The sequence below is a fragment of the Gopherus flavomarginatus genome, chromosome 15 (assembly GCF_025201925.1).
Source record: "Gopherus flavomarginatus isolate rGopFla2 chromosome 15, rGopFla2.mat.asm, whole genome shotgun sequence".
NCBI lineage: Eukaryota > Metazoa > Chordata > Testudines > Testudinidae > Gopherus > Gopherus flavomarginatus.
The window spans coordinates 11,563,712-11,580,870 of NC_066631.1; the positions used below are offsets into that span (position 1 = coordinate 11,563,712).

At 44.0% G+C, this 17,159-nt stretch overlaps 1 protein-coding gene across 2 annotated transcripts in view; it reads right to left on the reverse strand.

Annotated features, from left to right (window-relative positions):
- SPPL3 (signal peptide peptidase like 3) overlaps positions 1-17,159 on the reverse strand; it is a 149,641-nt gene that overhangs the window by 87,388 nt on the left and 45,094 nt on the right. The window contains exon 2 of one of the 2 annotated variants that reach the window (XM_050923630.1): positions 997-1,413. The exons of the other annotated variant lie outside the window; for it this stretch is intronic. The gene's annotated coding sequence lies outside the window, so the exon portion shown is untranslated. The remainder of the gene's footprint in view (positions 1-996; positions 1,414-17,159) is intronic. 2 annotated transcript variants of the gene reach the window in all.

Here is a 17,159-nt window from a genome sequence, read left to right on the forward strand (position 1 = left end):
TAGTTTTTCAGTAAAAAAAGAGAAGTTAAAATCAAAAAAATCTTAAATGATACCATGGGGTAATTAAGAGTTTCAAGTAAAAACTAACACTTTCTTTGTAGGGATGTGAAAACAGTTTCTCACGCAAACAGTTGGAATCCAACTTTGCTTGGTAGGACGAGGCGGAGATACCACTACTTAAAAAAATCAAAGTCAGACAGAATTAAGTGCTATAAAAATTTCAGTTTTTAAAGATGGCTAATAAAGAAAGTCAGTTACACTCGAATTAAGGATGTTCCACTAAGTTCTTTTAAAACAGAAACAAAGAAACATGTAGTCTTTGCAGCCAACATATTGTTTAACTCTGAGGGTATGGCTACATCTGGAATTTCAAAGCGCTGCCCCGGCAGCGCTGCGGGAGCGCTGCCGCGGCAGCGCTTTGAAGTGTGAGTGTAGTCAGAGCGGCAGCGCTGGGAGAGAGCTCTCCCAGCGCTGCATGTAAACCACATCCCTTACGGGTGTAGCGTGCAGCGCTGGGAGCCGCGCTCCCAGCGCTGCTGCCCTGATTACACTGACGCTTTACAGCACTGTATCTTGCAGCGCTCAGGAGGGTGTTTTTTCACACCCCAGTTCCAGCGCTGTAAAGTGTGAGTGTAGCCAAGGCCTGAGATAGAAGCTTTCTTCTACTAGCTGGATCATCTTCTAGAGATATGCAATAAACCATATTTGATCTTGCAAAAATTGATTTGAGTATCTAGTTCCAGGCAGAGGCAGAGAAAAATCCAACTCTAAATGTTTGTTTAAACTAGAATTTTTGCTCCTATTATAACTGGAGTCTACTAATTGCCCATTAATTTAGCTAAAACTTGCATAAGCTAAAACCTGACACTCTATAATCGGTTAATTTTAGTCTAGACAACCCCTAAAACAAAGATGTAAGAAAAAAATTAACTATTTTATTTACCTCAGTACAGAGATCAAACGAACAATTGCAGCACAGAAGGAGAGGGTACTCACCTTGTGCAGTAACTGGACTTGAAGATGTGTCCCCCTATGGGTGCTCCACTTCAGGTATGCATGCTCCTTATGCACCTTTGATCAGAGATTTTTGGTAACTTTGTTAGGCCTGGCCTGCACATGCGCGTCACACCTCCTTGTGCCCCATACCAAGGATATATAGAGCAGAGTGGGTAAACCACCCTCAGCTCAGTTTCTTCTCCACTGAAACATCCCACAGACAAGACTTCAAAGCAAAGGGGATGGAAGGCCAGTAGTGGAGCACCCATAGGGGGACACATCTCAAAAGAACTCCAACTACTGCACTTCTTGGAGTAATGTCAGGTGGTTTCTGGTCACTACCCACAGAGAGAAGTGAGCTTTGCAGCTGGCTCTAAGACAGATGATTGAACTGCCATGACAACAGCAGCATCAGACCTAGAAGCACACAGAAGGGTAGAGAGTTTTGAGAAAGTGTGAACAGACGTACAAAGTCCAGCTTCACAAATTTCAGTCACTAGTACATCTTTCAATAATGTCATGGAGGCAGACTGGGATCTAGCAGAATGGGCTGTCACTCTTAAAGGTGACTCAGCATTAGCGGCCTTGTAGCAAGTGAGAATACAGCCATAAATCCATTTTGAAAGTCCGAGTGTAAACTGTAGGCCCTTTTGATCTCTCCGCAAACAAAATTAACAGTCTTTGAGACCTTCTCAACAGACTGTTTCTGTCAACTTAGAAAGCTAACGCCCTTCTAAAGTACAGAGTAGATTCTCCTCTAGACTAGTGGCACTTCTTTATTTTTTTTTTTTTTTGGTGGTTGGGGGGGAAGGCAGGCACAGGAAAGCGTAATAACCTGGTTGATGTGAAAATGGGAGGATATTTTTGGTAAAAATTCAGGATGTGGTCATAAGAAAACCTTTTCCTTAAAAGAAAACTGTTAAGGGGAGAGTTCTGACACTAATGCCCCCAGTTTTTTGACCCTGTGGGCAGAAGTTATGGCTCCCAAAAATGCCTTTTTCATAAATAAGTGTACCAGAAAACAATTAGCTGGTGGATCAAATCAAAGTTACATGAGGCAATGAAGGACTAAGTTAAAATCCCATATGGGAGTGGATTTCTTATTTATAAGAATAGATTAATCAACCCTTTAATGAACCCTACCATTGTCAGGTAGGCAAATATGGTGGATCCCTCCACAGATTAATGGAAGGCTGTGAGCATTGCTAAAAGAACTTTAAGAACTCATAGAAAGACATGACTTTCTTAATTCCTAAAGATAATCTAGAACAGCAAGAAGAGGAGAACGAATTTATGAAAGCTGTCACTGAATGCACTAGTGATGAAACCTCTTTTAGTGAAGATAAATAGTTCTGGTAGAAACCTTTCTGCAGTTTAATAGGACTTGTTGAACCTTGGTTGAACCATGGAAGAGCCAAGCTGAGTCAAAAGATGTCCAGATTGGGATGGAGAAACTCACTGGAGATCTGAGATAACACATGAACAACAGTTGGGGAAGAGTAACAATGGACAGGTAGTGACACAAATCAAGTGAGATTCGTCTCAACCACATTGGTGCAGTAAGAATGACTTTTGTTCTGTTTGATTTTGTTTAGCACCTTCAAAAGTAGAGGTGTGAGTGGATATGCACAGAAAAGACCCTTCATCCAAGGAATGAGAAATGTGTCCCCTAGGAACTGATGGGCCAGACCCCCTCTTGAACACAATTTCCTTCCACTTTCGGTTGGAAATCCCCAGCTTAGAAAAATGTGCGTCTGAAAAGCCAAGAGGGAATTCCCATTTGTAATCTTGGGAGAAGTGCCTACTCAGATTGTCAGCCACTGTTTTGAATGTTTTGAATGCCTGAAAGTAAGAGGCTGAAATGAGAAGATGGTTGGCTATACAGCATTTCCACAGCCTTATTGCTTCGACACAGAAGAACGTGAATCTTGCCCCCTTGACAACTTATGTAAAACATGCAGGCTATGTTGTCAGTAGTGGCTTTTGCATGTTGATCCATGATGAGGGGAACGAAACAGACAAAGGCATTCCTGACTGCTCCTAATTTCAGGAACCTAATGTGAAGTTAAGACCTTTGAACAAACCATTGGCTCTCTGCACACCTAGGTGAGCTCCCCACCATACGAGAGACACATCTTAAGTTATGGTGACTGTTGGAGGAGATTGGTTGAAACGAACTATTGTATATAGTTGGCACAGGTCTTTCCATCAATTAAATGAGTCCAGAACCCAATGAGGAACAGACACCATCCTATCCAGACTATTTGTTCAAAGTATAAACTGTTTTGAGCCATCCCTGAAAGCAGTGAAGATGTAACCTGGCATCTGGGGTTACAAAAGTATATGCTACCATAAGAACCAGTAGCTGTAGGCATTTATTTGAATCTCTGAAATTAGGTTTATTAGTATCATGAACCTACCTGCAGGAAGGTATGCCCTGGCTGTTAACAGCATTCAGGAAAGCTCCTATCAAGGATCTCTGATTAACTGGGCTCAAAATAGACTTTCTGATGCTCTGTTGAAGACCTAAACTGTGAAAGAGAGTCATAGCTGTCTTTACAAGCAGTCAATTGTCGAGGCAGAGGAAGATGAGTATTTCCATCTGCCAAAGCTAAGTTGCTACCACTGCCATGACCTTTGAGAATACTACTGAGGTAGAGGAGAGGCGAAAGGGAAGCACTTGATATTAGAAGCGATCCTGACCAATTGTAAAACAAAAATCTCTCATGAGAAGGTTGAATTGTGATGTGAAAATGTGTTCTGAAGGCTGCAAACCAGTCCCTGGAATCTAAAGATGGAATAGCAGCTGCGAGAGTCACCATCCTGAATTTCTGTAATTTTACAAAAGCATTTAGGCATCTGGGAGCTAGTATCTGTCTCCATTCCCCATTCTTTTTGGAGGGCCAGAAAATACGTGAAATACAATTGTTATAAACAGATAGTTAAGGGTTAATGCCTCTTTTACCTGTGAAGGGTTAAGAAGCTCAGTGAACCTGGCTGACACCTGACCAGAGGACCAATAAGGGGACAAGATACTTTCAAATCTTGGTGGAGGGAAGTCTCTCTTTGTGCACTTTGTTTTGGGAGTGGTTCACTCTTGGGACTAAGAGGGACCAGACGTTAATCCAGGCTCTCCAAATCTTTCTTAATCAGTCTCTCAGGTTTCAAAATTTTAAGTAATAGCCAGGCAAGGCGGATTAGTCTTATTTTTGTTTTCTCAACCTGTAAATGTCCTTTTTTTTTTGCTGAGAGGATTTTACCTCTGCTTGCTGTAACTTTGAACCTAAGGCTAGAGGGGGTTCCTCTGGGCTATATGAATTTTATTACCCTGTAAAGTATTTTCCATCCTGATTTTACAGAGAGATGATTTTTACCTTTCTTCTTTAATTAAAAGCTTTCTTTTTAAGAACCTGATTGATTTCTCCTTGTTTTAAGATCCAAGGGGGTTGGATCTGGACTCACCAGGGATTGGTGGGGGAAAGGAGGGGGGATGGTTTATTTCTCCTTGTTTTAAGATCCAAGGGGTTTGGATCTGTGTTCACTAGGGAATTAGTCAAGGCCCTCAAGAGGGTTTTGAGGGGAGAGGAAGTGCTCCAGACACTAAAATTTCTGGATGGTGGCAGAGTTACCAGATCTAAGATAGTAAATAAGCTTAGAAGAATCCATGCAGGTCCCCACATTTGTACCCTAAAGTTCAGAGTGGGGAAGAAACCTTGACATGGTGAGCAGCGGTGAGATATTTTTAGGAACCAAAAGCCAATAGGATTTTTTTTTCTCTCCTTTCTAGATGCTTAGAAAGCAGCCTGAAGGCAGAAGCGTTAAGTTTTTTAACAAGGGTCTTTCTTAAGAGGAAGCTTCAAACTGTGAGCAAGCAGCCAGCAAAAGGAATTTACAAGCTGAATTGTTCTCTCTCTTTTTACCTCTCAGGTATAGCTAGTTAGAAAGTCTCTGTTAACCAAGCAGCCCTGAGCTGAGTGCATCCCAGTTTCAGTGAGCTGCAGAGGGGTGTGGCCAGCACAAGAAAGCAGGAAAATGAGTACCAGTGGAGCAACTAACAAACTAGAGCTGGCTAGGCTAGAAGCAACAAAGAAAAACAACGAACATAAGAGACAGATGGAAATAAAACAATTAGAAATAGCCAGAGAAGAGGCTGCCCACAAAAGAGCTATGGAGGAGAGAAAAAAAGAGATAGAGATGAAACAAAAAGAGATGGAGATGAAACAAAAAGAGAGAGAGAGAAAAGAGAAAGCCAAAGAGGCTGACCACCAGAGATCTATGGAGATGAAACAAAAAGAGATGGAGATCCAGAGGGAGGCCCACCAGCAGGCCCTGGAATTAGCAAGGGCTAAGCCGGACGTACCAGCCAACCCTAACAACCCTTCTCCGGGTACTGTTGCCCATCCCAGAAAATTCCCCATCTACAAGGCAGGTGATGATACTGAGGCCTTCTTAGAAAATTTTGAAAGCACCTGCCTTGGGTACAGCATCTCTGCAGACCAGTACATGATAGAACTGAGGCCACAGCTCAGTGGACCCTTAGCAGAGGTGGTGGCTGAAATGCCTAAGGAACACATGAACGATTATAATCTTTTTCAAACCAAGGCCAGAATCAGAACGGGGCTAACACGTGAGCATGCCCATCGGCGGTTCAGAGCCCTAAGGTGGAAACCAGATGTGTCATTTACCCGACACGCCTACCACATTGGAAAGAATTGGGATGCCTGGATATCAGGAGCAAGTGCTAAATCTCTGGAAGTGCTGTCCTTCCTAATGCAAATGGAGCAGTTCTTAGAAGGTGTTCCTGAGGAAATAGAAAGGTACATCCTAGATGGGAAGCCCAAAACTGTAACCAAGGCGGGGGAGATTGGAGCCAGATGGGTGGAAGTGGTGGAAAAGAAAAAAACTACTAGCAAGGGGAGCGAATATCAGAGGGGGCAAACCGAAAATAAACCCTATCACCGGGGGCAACCCAAGACCCCACCTACAACCCAAGGAAAGCCCCAGACACCCTATTTTCCCACCTCACCAGTCTCCAGCAACCCACCTTGACCTAGTGACCACTCAGCCGGGCGATGTTTTAAATGTAATGAACTGGGACATGTAAAGGTCCACTGCCCCAAGAACCCCAACCGATTACAGTTCATTACACCGCAATCACACCTAAGATCCCCAGGCCCAGATGCCTCTCAAATAGCCTCGGAGAGAAGGGAAAACTTGAGTAGGCGGAAAGAAGGTTATCGCGTGGAGAGACACAGGGGCACAAGTGTCAGCTATCCACCAATCCTTAGTGGACCCCAAATTCATCAACCCAGAAGCCCAAGCGACAATTCACCCATTCATGTCAAAATCTATAAGCTTGTCTACAGCTGAATTGCCGGTCCAGTACAAAGGCTGGTCAGGAATGCGGACTTTTGCAGTCTATGACAATTATCCCATCCCCATGTTACTGGGGAAAGACTTGGCCAACCATGTGAAGCTGGCCAAGAGGGTGGGAATGGTCACACGCAGCCAGGCCAAACAAGCTTCCACACCCATCCCTGTTCCTGAGCCATCCACAAGGGCCCCGTCTGTGTTACCAGAGACCCAGACAGAGGTGGTAGAACCGGATCCCCTGCCAACGACTGCAACAGCCATAGTGCATCCGTCCCAGAACCAGAACTGGAAAAGCAACCAGCACCAGAACCGTTGCCAACACTGACTCCAGTGCATGCAAACCCATCTACAACTTCAGCGCCAGAGGGCACCAGCGGGCCTGAACTGGCTGAAGCAGCAGACAACCATACCCAAGAGGCTCAGCCAGAGCCTGAAATATCACATGGTGAACCGCTTTCCACTGGTGCACTATCAACGAAAACAACCCCATCACCTACATCTCTTCCAGAGGGACCAAGCCCAAGTCCACAGTCTAAGGAGGAACTGTCGTCTCTGGCCTCAAGGGACCAGTTCCAGTCTGAGCAGGAAGCTGATGACAGCCTTCAGAAAGCTTGGGTGGTGGCACGGAGCACCCAACCACCTCTCAGCTCTTCTAACCGATCCCAGTTTGTTGTAGAACAAGGACTTTTATACAAGGAGACTCTTTCTGGTGGACACCAGGAAGACTGGCGTCTTCAAAGACAGTTGGTAGTTCCAACTAAGTACCGGGTAAAGCTCCTGAGTTTAGCTCATGATCATCCAAGTGGCCATTCTGGGGTGAATAGAACCAAAGACCATTTGGGGAAGTCCTTCCACTGGGAAGGAATGGGCAAGGACGTTGCTAATTATGTCCGGTCTTGTGAGGTATGCCAACAGGTGGGGAAGCCCCAAGACCAGGCCATAGCCCCTCTCCAGCCACTCCCCATAATTGAGGTCCCATTTCAGCGAGTAGCTGTGGATATTCTGGGTCCTTTCCCAAAAAAGACCCCCAGAGGAAAGCAGTACATACTGACTTTCATGGACTTTGCTACCCGATGGCCGGAAGCAGTAACTCTAAGCAACACCAGAGCTAAAACTGTGTGCCAGACCTCAGCAGACATTTTTGCCAGGGTAGGTTGGTCCTCCAACATCCTTACAGATTGGGGAACTAATTTCCTGGCAGGGACCATGAAAAATCTGTGGGAAGCTCATAGGGTGAATCACTTGGTTGCCACCCCTTACCACCATCAAACCAATGGCCTGGTGGAGAGGTTTAATGGAACTTTGGGGGCCATGATACGTAAATTCATAAATGAACACTCCAATGATTGGGACCCAGTGTTGCAGCAGCTGCTTTTTGCCTACAGGGCTGTACCACATCCCAGTTTAGGGTTTTCACCATTCAAACTTGTGTATGGCCACGAGGTTAAGGGGTCATTACAGTTGGTGAAGCAGCAATGGGAGGGGTTTAAGCCTTCTCCAAGAACTAACATTCTAGACGTTGTAAACAACCTACAAAGCACCCTCCGACACTCATTAGCCATTGCTAAAGAAAACCTAAAGGATGCTCAGGAAGAGCAAAAGGCCTAGTATGACAAACATACCAGAGAGCATTCCTTCCAAGTAGGGGACTAGGTTACAGTCTTGAAGGCGCAACAGGCCCATAAGATGGAAGCGTCATGGGAAGGGCCATTCACGGTTCAAGAGCGCCTGGGAGCTGTTAACTATCTCATAGCATTCCCTACCTCAACCCTAAAGCGTACCATGTTAATTCTCTAAAGCCCTTTTATTGCAGAGACTTAAAGGTTTGTCAGTTTACAGCCTAGGGAGGAGATGACGCTGAGTGGCCTAAAGGTGTCTAGTACGAAGGAAAAAATGACGGTGGCGTGGAAGAGGTGAACTTGACAACAATCCATTCCCCTTACGCAGGGCTACAACTGTTTCTATGGCTACACTAAGTATAGAAGAGATATCATTTCCTGTCTCAGCAAGTGTTTGTGAGATAAATCCCGGAAGAGAGACTTGGCCTGCTTGGGGGGGGGGCAGGGAATGAAGGTAAAACAGATTGAGCAGCCCAGTGTTATGACCTCCAAAGACTCATCTGTTGGAAAATGGGAGAAATGGTCCGTAAAGACAGGGAGGTGGGTAGGATGAGTAGCTGAAGATTTCTGAGGTGGGAATATTCTGAGTCCTCGACCAAAGCTATTAAAATTGACAGCTGAATGAAGATAAGGCTAGTTGGTAGTGTGTAGTCGCAGTAGGAGGTTTCGTCTTCTGATACCTCCGTCTCTTTTTAGATGATTCAGTTTGCCTACAGTAATAGAAGACTGAATCGTATAAGATCTCTGCATTGCTGGAGATCTGCTAAATTTTCTTTTGTTCGCAGGTATACATATACCAAGGGACCTGAATGTGGCCCACAAATTTTTCAAAGTATGGAGAAATGTGTCTATGGACTTTGAAAATAAATTATGTCTACCAAAAGGGAGGTCTTCTGTGCTATTCTGAACCACTGTAGGGAAACTGGACAGTTGCAGCCAAGACACTCAATGCCTGATGACAGTGGTAGACATGGAATAAGCCAGAGTCTCAGCTGCATGTAGGGAGGTCATCCACAAGGTTCTAGCAATGGCCTTAAACTACTCACTATATCATAAGGTGTAGACTTTGTATGGTGTTGTCAATACTCTGACTGCCTCCACAACAGAAGAATTTGATGAAGGATGGGAAAATAAAAATTCAGAGATTTTTGCTGGAACAATTTATTTTTGTCAGCATGTTTACAAGCTGGTGACACCATCACTGAGGTCTATGACATACTTTTTTCAGTTTCCAATAGAACCTCATTCACTGGTAACAGCGCTCATTCAGAAGATGTGGTGTAAAGGATACTCAGAAGTTTATGTTGCTACTCTTGGACCTCCTCTAAAGGAATCTGGAGCAAAACAGCAAGGCATTTCAAAAGTTTCTGAAACCACTTGAAATTGTCAGTCAAAGAAGGTGGTGGAGGCATTACACCTTGATCTGGCGATAATGATAATCTATTTGTCTGAGGCGTCAACTGGTCTGCTCTGGCCTCTTGCTCCTCGACAGTTTCCTCCTCAGGCTCCAGCTGTTGATGAGGAAGTGGAGGATCAGCCAAGTATATGTGCACCCCATGGGAGAAACTACCTAGGAGCTCTCGAGAACTGCTGGTGATAGACACACACAGATCTCAAAAAAGCCACTGAGGGGACCCACAGGATGCATAAGCAGGGATCCACTATTGGTCATACCAGTGAAGCAGGGCTCAAGATTGTTTCTCCTTTTAAATCTTCCTTTCAGTGTAGGTTACAGGTGAGTAGTCCCTTTCATGGTCGATAGGAGATCACTGGACAGAAGTCTGACAATCAACAAAATATACAACACAGTCCAAAGATGGAGTAAATAATGAACATGGGACAGCTGTCCGTGTGGTGTAGCAGGCGCCAGAGAGCTGGTTGGTACCAGGGAAAGATATGGTCCCAAGCGTCCCAGAAGATCCTAGAACCAAACACTTGATATTGGCTAGTAATGGAGACCCCAGCTCTTCCAAAACACAACAGATCTCTGAAATATTTGGAGTACCAGGTGTGTCTGAACTGAGGTTGGATGGGGCTCTGAAATGATCAGTGTTGGTACCAAACACAACAGTGGTGGTCGAGATAGCGCCAGTACCATGGATGCTGAATGCTTAGATGGTGCATGTCTACTGGACGTCAGTACTGAAGAAGCTGCCATCTTCTGGTACACCAGTGTAGTAGCCTAATATATTGGTTTGGGTACAGAAGGTGGTAAGAAGGAGCCTTCTTCAAAGCAGAAGGTTTAGAATCTCCGCTGGAGGTCATATCTAGTCAGTACCAAGGGAGATTTTGGTACTGAAGTATGCTTGCTACTGTAGCTCTAAGAAGTCAAAGTCTTCAATGAACTCCCAGTACCAGAACAACCTAGAGCCTCAAAACCTTGTGTCTCCAAAATGGTTATTCTGTGAGGCAAAAGATTTCTTTGAATAATCATCTCTGGTAGAAAATCCGGAACCCCTATTCCTTTGAGTCTTATTGGTACCGTCTGTGATCTTATTCCCCAAAGCTCTTGGTGACCAGGATAGAGAGGTCAACAGGGTACAAGGGCACTTGAATGCTAATCTACAAGGAGGTTCTCTGAGCCTGATCTCAGGTCTTGCTCTAGCACGAGCAGACTAAATTTAATATCCCTGATTCTTCTGCATGTGCTTTAAAAAAGATATGCAGATCTTACACTGAGACACATCCAAATACCAGCCAAAATAGCCAACCAGACAAAGAGAATGACCGTTGCTAATTGGGATGCACTCCCTGCAGAAGAGGCAGCATTTGAAGCCTGAGGATCCCAGAATACCACAACCCTGAAGCTAGCATCTCATCTGGAAGGAATCTGTTTCAAAGAAAACCCCCAAAGCATGCAAGAATTATCAAAATAAACAAATACAATTGGGTAAACAACCAAGCTAAACTATCACTAAGAACTAACACTAAAAAGACTAAGCTATAGGCTATGCTAGAGCAGGCATATTAGATGCTGTGTCTCAGGCCAAAGGGTGGTTGAGAAGGAACTGAGGAGCAGTTTGCCCAAGCAGATCTACATAGCCACAGTGTGGAGCACAAATAGATGTACAGCACACGTGCAGGCTGAACAGATGCTGCTACTGAAAATCTCTGATCAAAAAGTGCCTGGGGCACACCTGAAGTGGAGCACCTGCAGACATACTATTGTTCCTCATGGAAAAATTAGGAATATATTTCTCCAAATAGGAAGCATCATGAGGAGACACTACAACGGTGTATGCACAATCAATACACTGGTTTCAAAGTAGCAGCCGTGTTAATCTGTACCCGCAGCAAGAACAGGAGTACTTGTGGCACCTTAGAGACTAACAAATTTATTTCAGTATAAGCTTTCGTGTTTTACAGCTCACTTCTTCTGATGCAATACACTATGCTTCACATTGTCTGTGCTAAAAAGCACAGATTTAATGTACTGCAGGGCCAATAAAGAAAGTAATAAAATATGAACCTTAGTTCAGATTGTCAGCATAGAGCAAAAGGCACATGAACATAGGACCCCATGCAATCAGTTTGTTAAGGCAGTACTTAACTTCAGTGCAAAAGAAAGCAAAATTAGTGTTCTCACCTGCAATTTATTTTTGGGGGGTGGGGCTGTTCCACAGTTCTTGCCCTTAAGTACTGGGTTACCCTGCTATTGCTGCTATTCTGGAGGAAGCCGTTAAGGAATGCTTTTCTTCCTCCATCTGACTGCTGCCAGACCTTTTCTTGATGCTTTGCCTCCTCAACTGCACATCTTTTGAGCTCTCCAGATGAGCTAACTGAAGAACCCAAGGGGACAGAAATATAGTACTATGAAAGAAGGCAAGCAGTGGTATTAGGGTCAAAATGCACAAACCAGCGCACAACTGCCATGTCATTCATTTCATGCCTCAGCTACTGACCTAAACTTTCCAGGGAGATGCACCAAAGGGCAAATAGACTGACCAGAGGAATACTAAACCAGCCCGATTTACTTGGATCCCCTAATGTATCTAATAACAGCAAGCAAGAGTGAGACACTGCTCCTGCAGGCTGTAGAGTCCTGGCAGGAAACCAGTTCAAGTACCATCTCAGAGCCACATCTAACCTTGGCTAGAGATGTGTCAGGGAAACCAACTGTCTAAAACAGCTGAAGCCCACTTGTGGCCCAATCAGCATACAGCAGCAGCCCATGTGACATCCTCAGAGCATCCTCAGAGGTGTTAGTACCATTATATAAGGCGCTGGTGAGACCTCATCTGGAATATTGTGTGCAGTTCTGGTGTCCCATGTTCAAGAAGGATGAATTCAAACTGGAACAGGTCCAGAGACGGGCTACAAGGATGATCCGAGGAATGGAAAACCTGCCTTATGAAAAGAGACTCAAAGAACTTGGCTTGTTTAGCCTGGCCAAAAGAAGGCTGCGGGGGGATATGCTTGCTCTATATAAATATATCAGGGGGGTTAACATTAGGGAGGGAGAGGAATTATTTAAGTTTAGTACTAATGTAGGCACGAGGACGAATGGGTACAAACTGGATATAAGGAAGTTCAGACTTGAAATTAGACGAAGGTTTCTAACCATTAGGGGGAGTGAAGTTCTGGAACAGCCTTCCGAGGGAAGTAGTGGGGGCAAAAGACTTTTCTGGCTTTAAGACTAAGCTTGATAAGTATATGGAGGGGATGTTATGATAGGATAGTTTAATTTGGACAACTGATCTTGGATTATCACCAGATGGGTCTGCTCAGTGATCTGCGGGGAGATGTTGGATGGGATGGGAACTGAGTTACTGCAGAGAATTCCTTCTTGGGTGCTGGCTGGTGAGCCTTGCCCACATGCTCAGGGTTTAGCTGATCGCCATATTTGGGGTCGGGAAGGAATTTTCCTCCAGGGCAGATTGGCAGGGGCCATGGAGGTTTTTCGCCTTCCCCTGCAGCATGGGGCATGGGTCGCTTGCTGGTGGATTCTCTGCAGTTTGAGGTCTTCAAATCAATTTTGAGGATTTCAATAACTCAGTCCTGGGTTAGGGGTTGTTATAAAAGTGGATGGGTAGGGTTCTGTGGCCTGCCTTGTGCAGGAGGTCAGACTAGATGATCATATTGGTCCCTTCTGACCTATGAGTCTATGAGTCATACAGGTAGTGTATATATAGTGTGAGGATGTGGCCCACAGACAGCTGTATAATATGCAGCCCACAATTGTAAATAGGTTGAGAACCACTAATCTAAAAGGTATATGGGTCAAGGCCAACCAGCCCTCAATTATTTCCCAAACTATTCTGGAAATCCAATTTGTCCTCCAGAGAAAGAAGGCACTCTAATAAGTAACTTGCAATAGTTCCCTTAAAGACACAAAGGTGTGCTGCTAGTCTTCAAAGGAAATGCAGTACACGGAGGAACTGATTTAGGCATCTGCAGCAACATGCCAGTAGTGGGATCTAAGATGTGACAGACCTGAAGGGGGAAAAAAAAGGAACTCTTAAATGGCTGCCTCCAAAATTATGGAAATGGCAGGATGTTCCAGAAATGAGGGCCAGAGTAGTATCTAAGAGCCACTAACAGATGGCAAAGCATGCACCAGCGCATGGTATTTATGATCTAAGAGTGCACCCTTCTCTCTGCCAAACTGAGAAATCCCTAGTGATCCACTCTGATGGAAAACTTTATGGATGGTGGGAAATAGGCAAACTGTTTATTTAAAGTTTAGTACATAAAATTTCCAACTGTCAACTGAAAACACATCTAACAGTATTTCTGGGCTACACCGCGAAGATTTAAAGCAGGGGTCTCAAACTTCCAGCCCACAGGCCACTTGTGTCCCAAGAACCTCCCCACTCTGGCCCACGGAGGAGAGACGCAGGCAGCCATGCTGCCGGCAACGTTCGCTACAGGCGCAGTCACCACCACCACCCCGCCTCCCCCATAGCTCCCATTGGCTGGGGGAGAGGGACAGAGACACCGACACCATCATTAGTTGCCAGGCAGAGTCAGCCACGGAGGCAACGTCATTTTTTTCCACATGAATATAAACAAGTCAAAAATACCGAACACAACTATCTGATGCACACCTCACTGCCATCCTGAAGGTTTCAACTGCTCAGTCACTGAGGCCAAATATTAAACTGACAGAACTGAAGCGCTGCCAGGTGTCTGGCAAACACTAAAAACTCTGAGGAGTACATGTGAGAACTTACAGAATCATACAATATCAGGGTTGGAAGGGACCTCAGGAGGTCATCTAGTCCAACCTCCTGGTCAAAGCAGGACCAATCCCTAACTAAATTCCCAAATAGCCCCCTCAAGGATTGAGCTCACTACTCTGGGTTTAGCGGGCCAATGCTCAAACCACTGAGTTATCCCCCTCCCTACACAAAAGCTTATGCCCAAATAAATTTGTTAATCTCTAAGGTGCCACACGTACTCCTCGTTAACACGATTACCACTCAAACTAAAATCTCTCTGGCAGGCAAAGAATTGTATGAAGTTGTATGACAGTTTTAGTATTTCTAAGAAATTTGAAAAAAATACAATATATAGGTTTTATTTTCTGAATACCATCTTCAGCAACATCATTGGCCCGCTGGGAGGATTTGAGGACTGGCCCTGGCCCTAAGGTAAATTGAGTTTGAGACCCCTGGTTTAAAGATTTGGGAATCAAGTAGACCTGGAATCAGTAAAACTAAATGATATTTGGTTCACAAGATACAAACCTGGCCAGAATTCTGAAGGTACCTTCACCCGTAGGAATGACTGTTTCAATTTGTTGCACATTAAACTTTTCCTCCATTTCCTGAATACCCAAATAAAGACTGGACCCATTTAGACTCCACTATCCAGTACATTCCTTTCAATCCTGACAAACAAGACAGGGCAGGAAATTGTTCTCTTCTGAACCTAGCAGCTATTATCAATAATTCTTAGGCAACCAGAACTATGTCTGATCTGTGGTTAAGGTTCTATTGCACCCACTATTCTGAACCACCAGAGCAGTGGTTGGTTTAGTGAAACATGGATGGATTACAATATGAATTGCATACAGTAACCTTTAAACAAAGCTTTAAGAAGCTGCTCTGCTCATAAATAGCCAATTCACAATTTGAGCATTACATCTCCCCCTTTAAATTTAAAAACTTACATTAAAAAAGTACACGCCACCACCACCACTGTGCAGAACTGGAATTAAAATTTATGTTCCAGAAAGCTATCAAATCAGATTAATTTGAAGACTCGACCAGCCTTAACACAGAGTGCAAATTGGTTTATTCTTTTCATTACTTACCTATCATTCTGCTCTCCTTTTACACAATGACCACAGGAACCATCTATATTTGAGACATGCTCAGATTGACTGTCAGATGCTACAGAAGCCTAGTGCGTAATATTTCTATATCAGGGGAACAATTCAAGAGTTGCTAGAAGTTCAAAAAAGGAAACAACTTACAAGGCTGCTTTCACCTAGATTAGAATTTATGGGCTGTTTAAAGGTCCAACTCATTCTTCCATTCAGGGTACACAGCGTAACATTACATAACAAAACAGGATCATCTCATTCACATTTGTCACATCTTGTGTTAATTTGGGATGATCACCTTTAACACCTGCTTTAGCTCAGGTCAGGTGACGCCTCCCTCCGTTATTGGAGGTTTCATGTTAATAGCATTGAATCAGTTAATATTAGTTTTAATTTGTGTATTGTATTCTATACTGAAATTAACACATGAAGCAGTGACTCCTTTAAGAAACAATATCTATTAGTAACTTCTATATTAATTTAATGTTACGATATTGTCAAATTATATCTTCAGCAACGGAGCACTAGGTGAGCCAGAACTCCATTCCAGTATTTCTCTGGTGGCCACATCAGTTTCTTTAGGATTTAAAGCCATCAAATTCAATAACGTTTTTGTAAAATCTTCCAGATATGAATCACTGCAACTTCCTGAGTCTCTTAGAGAAACAATAATTCTCAGAGAACTGTGAACCAGCGCCTTGTGCTAACTCTGAAACCAGTTAACAATATTGCCCTTTACATTTCTAACCATTTTGGATCTGATTTATTTTAAAAGAAAGATCTTGTTTCTCCAGTGAGACTAAAAATAAGTTAAGAGAAGGAAAAGACCTACGGAGCCTGATTTTCTGATAACCTGCACACCACCTTTGTTTGCAAACTATCTTAGATGTGCATATGTCAGTGATCTGCTCATGCACTAGGAAGATAGGCACCCATCCAGCCCCATCCATGTACAATCTGATTTGTACAGATCTGCACACAAAATAACGCATAAGTTATCTGAAAAATCAGGCCCATTAAATTGTTAATCCATCCAACCACAATGGAGATTTCCACCACCATTCCTTGGGTGGGGCAGAGAGGGAATTGATCTCACTACTAAGACTTTTTCCTCATTTTTTTTCTAGACTGTGTTCTCCTTCACTTAGTTCCGGCCGAAATGTGTGTGTCACAGGAGTGAGGGAGAGGGATGGAAAGAGAAGCTCCAGCTAAAGCATGTGTAAATGGGCATGTGTAGAGTTCCATTTGCCCCCATCCTTCACCCCACTTTGCCTCCTTAATAAATGCCTGAGCATCATTCCAGAAATTGTGGAAGAGCACATCTTACCCCCATGAGACTAGTTCTTTAAATGTAGTGCCTATACAGCCACTACACTCTCATTTGCTCCAACCCCTAGACAGAGACAAACACCTACAAGATCTCTATCAAGCATTCTTACAACTACCTGCTGAAGTGAAGAAACAGACTGACAGAGCCAGAAGAGTACCCAGAAATCACCTACTACAGGACAGACCCAACAAAGAAAGTAACAGAACGCCACTAGCCGTCACGTTCAGCCCCCAACTAAAACCTCTCCAGCGCATCATCAAGGATCTACAACGTATTCTGAAGGACAATCCATCACTCTCACAGATCTTGGGAGACAGGCCAGTACTTGCTTACAGACAGCCCCCAGCCTGAAGCAAATTCTCACCAGCAACCACAGACCGAACAACAAAAACACTACCCCAGGAACCTATCCTTGCAACAAAGCCCATTGCCAACTCTGTCCATATATCTATTCAGGGAACATCACAGGACCTAAAACACATCAGCCACACTATCAGAGGCTCATTCACCTGTACATCTACCAATGTGATATATGCCATCATTGGCCAAACTAGACAGTGTCTACGTAAAA